Below are 9,448 nucleotides of genomic sequence, written 5' to 3'. Positions count from 1 at the left end.
AAGACACTTGCTCCTGGGGAGGAAAGCTATAGCAAATCTAGACAGCATACTAAAAAGCAGAGACATTACACTGCCAACAAAAGTGTGTATAGTCAAGGCTATGGTTTTCCCAGTTGCAATATATGGCTGTGAAAGCTGGACCATAAGGAAGGCTGAGCACCAAAGGACTGAGGCCTTTGAATTGTCGTGCTGGAGGAGACTCCTGCGAGTCCCTTGGACTGCAAGACAATCAAACTGGTCAGTCCTAGAGGAGATCAACCCTGACTGCTCTTTAGAAGGCCAGATACTGAAGATGAAACTCAAATACTTTGGCCTCCTAATGAGAAGGAAGGACTCCCTGGAGAAGAGCCTAATGCTGGGAACAATAGATGGCAAAAGAAGAAGGGGACAACAGAGAATGAGGTGGCTGGATGGAGTCACTGAAGCAGTTGGTGTGAGCTTAAGCGGACTCCGGGGGATGGTGGAGGACAGGAAGGCCTGGAGGAATGTTGTCCATGGGGTCGCGATGGGTCAGACACGACTTCGCGACTAACAACAAGGACTGGCCTGGTGCTAGAAAGGGTTTACCCCACCGCCCAAGTCCAATTTGCCCTGGAAGGAGCTTTCAGTTGGCATCACTGACAACTAGGGGTATAATCCAGGCAGAAAAATGTTCCGCAACTCCAACATCCTCATGGCTAGCTGGGGCATTCTGGGATTTACAGGAATTTTTTTCCCGGCTAAATATGTTGAGGATTGCACGTTAAGAGAGCAATCCCTAGTCCCTGTTACTGATGGATGGAGAAGTTACGATGCAGAGGAACTGGCTTCTGTCTTTGGAAAGTGGCACTACTGCTGGGAGTGACTCCCACTACGCCTACGGAAAACTCTGCAGGCACAAAGCTCCTGCTAGCGGTGATCCTGCCAACAGTAACAGGCAATCCTGAAATAGGCATTCTGGGGATGAGCTGGAGTCCCTCAGTTCCCCGGCGGGGCCTGGAACTTTCATAGAAAAATCCCTCCTATAGTCCCCCTCCCCTGCCCACTGACCAAGGAAAAAAACTCCTCTCCCCAGCATTTTATGCCTTGGTTGGTGTGAGCCAGCAGGGCTGTGGACGAGGTGTTAGATTTGCCTCGTGGCTTTCCCATAACTCTGGGAAGAATTCCTTTGCCCAGGATGTAGGTCTAATCATCTACATTTATCTTAGAATAGACAAATCGCTTGCCTAAGTTAAATATATAGAGATACAGATATATTTCTCCTTTAACTGGTGTATAGATTAGTTTTTTCAGTTAGTCTTACCACTAATGTAAAATGCACCCATGTATAGCATGGAGAAATCTTGACCTACAATGATGTAAGAGTAAAAAAAATAGTTATATTTCAGAGATTCAGTGAAAAATCCACAACACATTCTCTCTTTATGAGAATTAAATTTAGCTTAAACAATTTTTATAAAATTACTTTTCTATATCAACTTCACAGGTTAATATTTTCAGTTCCAAGTCAGACACAGATTTCTTTGTGCAAGGCTATATTCTGAATTTAGCAAAATTTGAAAGACTGACGATTTCTGGAGGTTACTTCTCTAGATCTAAAAGGTGAGCCAAAATACATACTACAAATTACTTCAAGCAAAAAGCATTGTAGGCCTGGCACTTATGTTAGTTTCATGTATATGCTCACTGTGGGGCTCTGGTTTTAATTACATGTATTACTGTGGCAATCTGGTTTTATGGTGTTGCTTTTCACTGAGGCCCTTGGGTAGAAAAGAGATTGTGCAAATCTCCAGTAAACAAATTTGTAAAGAGTGGAAAATCCCATTCCCTTTGCTATGCTTTAATAGAGATGGAAGCAAGATTCCTCTGTGCTGAGGGCCACATCGTGAATATATCATGAACCAAAGGGTGCTTACAGCTAATTTGCATTCTTTATTTGCAGATAATTAATGTGATTTACACAAACAGATTTCATGCACATGCCAAACTGCAATTAGTAGACAAGTTAAGTTTTATTTTTCCACACACAGTAAAGCTTGAGCCAGTCCTTGAATAACCTTGTTATATGGATGGAGAAATCCACAAAGTTGAAAAAAGCAAAGAAGTTGACTCCTGGTACCTTTGGCTTATGGCAGGAGTGAAAAACCTCACTGCATACTGGATTATTTTAGATTATAGTCCATATAGCTTTGAATTAAGCAATTTGTCTGCCTTTCGTTTTAATAAATCTGAATTGCATCCCTACTTCCATGAAAGGCTTTTTTAAAGGTTATGGATACAAACTTACGCCATGTGTACCAGAGTGAGCTTGAAAATTTATATATACTGGGAATAATTCCATTGAATTAAATACATTTTACTGATGAATGGGCATGTATAGGATTACTCCGTATATCTACTGAGTTTAGGAAACTTGAGGGTGGAAGGACTGCTTATAGTCCATTGTTAATTATTATGAGTTGTTGTTTTTATCAAATAGTCACTGAGAGTTAACATTCCAGAAGTTCCGATGGGTATAAAATGTCACACATGTTTCCATCACTGCATCACGGCCTTTATTAGGGATACATATATAAAACAAAGTTTGTGTTAACTTGTGCAAGACAAAATGTGGAACTGCCAACTCCGAGAAGATCATTTTGCTAGGGATCTAAAAGCATAGTAAGAATATGCGATGGTGAGCTATCCACACACCTTATCCATTACTTTAGCTTCAGTTGTGTTTTTGCCACTATGAAGGCAAGTCGATGTTTAAACCAAATGTGTCTTTTCAGCAATAGAAGCAGTTTATGAATTGGCAGTGTGAGCAGACTAAACTTCACCTCTGTTATGCTGGCCAAAGAGTGCGTTAAGGTACGTTAAACAGTCTGGCCATGAGTTTCTCTTATAGCGAATTGGAATTATCTATTAAAACTTCTAATGAAACTATATGTTATTAAAAACTGCAAACTAATATCATTGGTATAAAAGACTGTGTGATAACAATATCTTTATATTGGTAACTGGCAGCACTAGAAATTTTTAAATGAACTGACCTAATTCACACTGTCTGGCATGTGGACTGGAAGAGTTACCTCTTGTGTTGCGCACTTCTCCAACTGTTATAAAGCAGTTCTTGGCTCAAATATGTGTATAATTAGGGAAAGTTGTATTCAAAAGCAAATGAGAATCTTTGTGTATTTTTTTAAAAAATCCCAGATCAATCTGGAAACTGGATGGAACATACTTACAACTGAATATTTGCAAAACTGACTTGGAGTGAAGACTGGCTCATTTGTCTATCTCTAGGGCTGTATGTCATTGTTTTAAAGGATATGTTGCTATGTTAAGGGACATTTTCTGTACCATATTCTCATCACAATCCTTTGCCAGGCTACATCACAGAAGCATAGAAGAAAACATGCAAGCACCAATTTGTCTCATGGGCTAGGAATGTTGCTTGATTGGGGTTTCTCAGCCCATGGGGCTACCATCAGATAAGGCACAGATGCGCAGTTCGTCAGGTTTCTCTCTGCTGGATGCTCATGTCAGTAAAGGTCCAGGTCCCTCACCATCAGCAGCAAAGTTAGAGCCTGCCCTGTGCCAGGTAACGGGATGTTGGAAACTGGTGCAGCCATCGCTGCCCTTTCTTCACCTATCTTCCTCATCCATGTGTGAGAAGAGAGTGGGGACATCAGAGCAGGGCCCTGACGTCCCTCTTGCTCAGAAGATTGAGCTGCAGGAAAGATGCTGAGGGTCTCATCCTGCCATGGGTCCATCAAAGCTTGGATGGGTTTGGTTAATCCAAGCTGGCTTTGAATGAAAGCAGCTTTAGCTGATGGTGCTGACATTTAAAAACAAACTTGATTATTTTTAAAGGCTATTTTGGTTCTGGTGGTTTATCGTATTTATTCAAATATGCAAATTGAGTCACTGAATTTATTAAAGGACAAAATGGTTGGATGGCAGCCATGAAGGAGCTACTCTTTTGTGCCATTTTTATTTTCTATCCTAACTAAGAACCTTGTTTTGAAGCCAATGCCATGCTCCATGCAGTGCTTGGCATATTGCTGGTGCAGATAGTAGCGAGGTAAATCATATGTTTCTATAGATGATAAAACATTTAACAGAGTAAGAATGTAACAGATGAATATGTTACCTTTTTCACCAAATGTTTCTGACTGAACATCCAGTCTACTCGCTTGGCCCTGAGCAACTTGGTCAAGGTCAAACCAATTTATAGTTACTGAGTAGAAGAAGAAACAAGAATGTCTGCCAGACAAAAACAGTTTATTTAACCTTTGGAACTAGACAAAATTCTCAGAGGAAGGGAAATGAGGTCTGGTTTGTTAAAAATATTCTCTCTGGGAAATTTGTAAGATCTGCATCACATCAGTGTGTGTGTGTGTGTGTGTGTGTGTGTGTGTGTGTGTGAGAGAGAGAGAGAGAGAGAGAGAGAGAGAGAGAGAGAGAGGGAGATGCACCTTTCCTAAATCTTTATGTTATGATAGACAGTGTTTCATGGGATGAAGTTATAAAGTAGAATGAGTCCAGGAGACCTGCATTCATACCTTTGTTAAGCAAGGAACATGTGTCACTCTGAAGCTTTGACTGAATCATTACAGCTGAGATCCTATGCAAATTAGACAGAAAAAAAGGACAACAATTAGGCGTTCTGCATTCTGACTGGGAATGTTGCGAGTTGCAGAATGTTTTTCTGCTTAAGCATGCAATAGATTGCACATGATGACACCTTGGATCATTCCAAGGCCTTCACTGATATACTTTTTCAGCCTTTGAAGTTCCAAAAGATTGTGTCATCCACCCGTGATGTTTGTAAGGTGTCCATGCATCCAGTGCAGGCATAAGATAGAGTGATGTTGCTTCCATGCACCACACAACCTGCTTGTTATCTAGATGGCCATGGAAGGGGAAGGAAGGAAGAAGGCTGAATGTTGTTTGGATCTGGCATAAGCCCAGCATCCTACCTATCTCCTTAACTCCAACACACTCATTTGGCCTTCTCAGAGGTCTATCTGCCAAAGACTAACATGTCTACCCCTCTAGACATGGTTAGAATAATAGCAGTTTTCTATTTTACAGGAATATTACAGGGGAGAATTATTTAACTGCTATCATTACCCAGGCTATGAAAAATACTGCATAAGTTACAAATAAAATGTATTACTAGCATTGTTTGCTTTCTGCCTAACAAAGTTTGCTATGTTGTTAATGTTTGTGTCTGACAAAGTGTCTGTTTGTGTCTGTTGTTAATGTTTGTGTCTGACTTTGATACAAAGTATCCCGAGTATGATGCTAATGGGCGGCTTTTATACAAATTTAATAAACGAATAATAAATAGTGAAAGAAGAAAGAAGGCTCATAGAGAGTCTTGAAAAAGTCCTTCCAAATACCAGAGCCCTTGAACATGTTTCAGGTTCCAATTAAAGTGTGAGCTGAAAGGAATTGAATCTTTCTGGGCAATCTACCCTGTGGTATATTTGACAATATTTGACCAGAGTGGCATAATAGCCAATCTGTAGACCATATTTGAACAATCAGTGGGCACAATTTTCCCCTTGACCATTTTTGAAGATCCGCCTTCTACTCATCTGGCTCCTCACATCTCCAGCAGATGAGGGGATGCCTTTTCTTATTAGATGTAAGAGTTTCCTAAATTCTTCCAGATGTAGTTAATTTTTTTGTCATTGTGGTCACTGATCTATATGATAGTTCTAAAGCAGGGGTGAACAAGCTGTTACCTCTGGATGTTTGGCTTGTATCTTCAGTCATCCCTCACCTTTGGCTGTGCTGGCAAGGACTTATGGGAGCTGTAGGCCAAAACATCTGGAGGGTTACAGATCACCCATGATTGATCTAAAGTTGTGCCTGGATGGGAGAATGCTTAGCTAATATAAAAATAATGCATGTTAACTTTGTGTTTTGCATTGCTTTTCTCTGATATGGTTTGCTTATCTCTTGTATGGAGCTGAAGAAGGCTTACACATAATTTTAAGCACATAAAAGGCAGTGCTTTGTCATAGAACACACTGGAACAGAGTTCCGGCACCTTTTTTCGACAGATTTTCCAAGTTTTAACTTTTTAAAATTTGATGTTTGGTCCATGTGGATTTGAATCACCCTGTTGAGCGTAGCAGGTTGGCGGCAAAATCATTAAAACGGTGCATGCAGGCTGCTTGTGTGTCGAATCTGATGCATGTGTACTTCGTCCACACTGGTTGTGATGGCGCTGCTCGGCTTGTGATTGGTCGTGTGGTCGCGTGGTGAGTGCTTACTGCGGGTGGCAACCATTATGTTTCATTACACAACTGAAGTGTGTGGGTGTGCATACAGTGATTGACTACATGCGAAAGGTAAATAATTTCATGAGTTCCAGCACGCTTTTTCTTACAAAAAAAGCACTGGTAAAAGGTATAACCTTTCACAGAAACTAAACACTGAAAGGAGTAACCAAGTTTGGAGAGCAACGTGAGAATCCCAAAGCACCATCTTCAGCGGTCCTTCACATAAAACATCTCCCATCCTTTCGGTGGAATGAGAATCTGTAGCTGGGCTCATTTCTGCTCATCTTCAGTCAAGGAATGTCAAGCCACTTAGAAGGTTCAGCTCCAGCACAGGATCCAGCATGAGCTCAACAGCTGAGTAGACCGGTTCCCAGGGTTGCATGTGATTGCATTTAAAAGCAGGAAAAGCAGAAGCCCGCACCCCTGTTGCTTAACATTTTTTGTTGTGCTGATGCCTCCGGGCCATTCTTGTTCTCTGTGCGGTTAGTGCTATGCAGGTTTAAAGAAAGTAACACTCCCTGCTCTAAGGAATTTTGAAAACCAAAGGAATTTTTGAGAATCCGTAGCTGCCGGCCAGTAGGGCTGGGCACCTCTTTCACAACCTGGATTGTGCGTAAGAATAGTTCTGAAAATACTGACTCTGTTCCCCAGCCCGTTGTACCTGGCCCAGTTCCTCATTCTCAAGTTCTGGCTCTGACTACAAAACATTGGTTAAGAATCTGCAAATAGGCCTGGCAAAAGAATGCAGCATTTCCTTTAAAGCTTAATGTTGGTCCCTCCTTGATAAGATGAAGCTGACCAGTCTCCTACCATTTATTAATTTATTATATTTATATCTTACTTTTTTATTTCAAGGAGCTCAAGGCAGCTTACATAACCCCCCTCTTATTTTCAATTATATCGTCACAACAACCCTGTGAGGTAGGTTAGGCTGAGAGTCCATGCTCAGCCCTAAGGCACTCAGTGAGCATTGTGGCTGAGTGGGGGCTAGCGCCCAGGTCTCCTAGATCCTGCTCCAACACTCTAACCACTACACCACACTGTACCAGTTCTACCACCTGCAATGCACTGCTGAAGGAGAGGACTGAATATGATCTCAGTTGCACCGCTGCAGCTGTCTCAACTGGAAACACCTCTGGGCACATCCCAGATGCCTCTATTTATTTTATCCCACTTTTTTCTGCACGGAGCATACACAATCGTTCCTCTCCATCTTGACCTCCGATAAATATTGTGAAGTAGATTAGGCTGAGACTGAATGACTAGCCCAAAGCCACCCAGTGAGCTCCACGGAAGAAGGGGGACTACAACGTGGATCTCCCAAGTCCCTGTCCAACACTCTTAACTGCTACACCACACTGGAAGGTGAACCTTTGCTCACAGATATTTCTTTCTGGACCCCAGATCCTGAATGGGCTTCCCCTGTGGGCATGGCCTTGAAGCCTTACCTTTTGGTGGAATCCCTCCAAAATTGCTGAGTGCCAAGGGACCTGGGCAAGACACTGCATCAGGAACCATGCCTGGCACAGCAACCAGGAATGTGTTCAATCGCGAGGCAAATAACAGTTCCAGAAGTGCAATTTTTAGAAGGAAATGAAATCTCTGTGTGCAGAGTAAAACCTCTTTGTCCTGGTAAGGTTCTTCTTCCCAGTGATTGTTATTTGTAAAGGTCTTAAGGATTCAGACAGAAAGATGGAGCCATGCACCTCAATTGTTATGTCTAAGTTTTACCCGTGGTTCACAAAGTGGTGGTCAGGGGCGAGGTAAGATGTGACAGGCTTGGCTACAAACCGCATGCAGCCTAGAACATGCTTCAGAGTTCTCTGTAATGTACAAAAGTTTCCAAAGGCAAACAAACCAAAATGGAAAGCATTCTCTGAAGGCCAAAAACCTGCACACCAAAGGATTGCACAAACCAAATGCTGAATAAATAATAAAATGTATGCTGTTTTTAGCCAGTGGCAAGCTGTAAATGCAAAACTATGTCTTTCTCGCACCTGCCAAAATGATGAAGGAATTAACAATCTGAATAGCTTATTTGCAGTACTTATCTTGCCAGAAAGTACTGCTGTTGTTCTGCAAGGGTATTGCTACCTAATGCAGGTGTTACCTTAATGTGCAAAATAATGCAAAGATTTGGGAGTTAATTGGGCAGTTGTTGGTCTTTCTCTTTAGCAGAAAAATAGAAATCAAGCCCATCTGTTAAATGCTAAGAATATAGTTAAACAGTGATATTGTATTCCTTTGAAAACTATTGCACTGATTCGAGTTTCTACCTTTTTGTTGCTCTGAACTCGATTAACTTGGAGTAATTGTGGACAATAGGCTAAACATGAGCAAACAATGTGATGAAGCTGCCAAATAATGAGAAGTAGTAGTTCCTCTATACTCCTCACTAGTCAGACCTCACCTGGAATACTGTCCAGTTCTGGGCACCAAGATTGAAGAAAGATGGAGGTAAATTAGAAAAGGTCCAGCGGAGGGCAACAAAAATGATCCAGAGTCTGGAAACGCTGCCCTGTGAGGAGAGACTGAGGGAACTGGGCATGTTCAGGCTTGAGAAGAGAAGACTGAGGGGGGACATGATATCCCTCTATAAGTATCTCAAAGGCTGTCACAAAGAGGAAGGTCAAGATCTCTTCTTGCTGATGCCAGAGTGTAGGACACAGAATAATCCATTCAAATTGTGACAACCCAGTTTCAGGATGGACATCAGGAAAAGCTTCCTCACTGCCAGAGCAATACAATGCCTGGAGAGGTGGTGGGCTCTCCCACACTTGAGCCATTCCAAAAGAAACTGGGCAGCCATCCAAGTTGGATGGTGTAACTTGATGTCCTGCAACAGCAGGGGGCTGGATTTGATGGCCTTCATGCCCCTTCCAACTCTTCTATGATTAATAACACCAAGAACACGTCACCTTCAGTTATGCTACTGGTTATACCATGCTCAATCTCATGCATGTTTGGACAGAGGGGGAAAAATCCTTTTCCTAGCATTCTCCAGTCAGCATGGCTGGCTGGGGAATGCTGGGCACTGAAGGATTTTTTTCTGTCTAAGCATGCACAAGAGAGAACCCTAAGATCATTGTATTTTATCAGAATTATATTCTATCCATCCTTCTTGGACTTCTCCAGAGATACTCTTATTTTATTCTTGACCCAGAGGAGAATTAAGTCAGGCCAAC

This window comes from Varanus komodoensis, unplaced genomic scaffold, assembly GCF_004798865.1.
Source record: "Varanus komodoensis strain SLA01 unplaced genomic scaffold, ASM479886v1 scaffold24, whole genome shotgun sequence".
Classification (NCBI taxonomy): domain Eukaryota; kingdom Metazoa; phylum Chordata; class Lepidosauria; order Squamata; family Varanidae; genus Varanus; species Varanus komodoensis.
The sequence above is the reverse complement of the archived record's forward strand: the minus strand, read 5'-3'. Positions refer to the sequence as shown.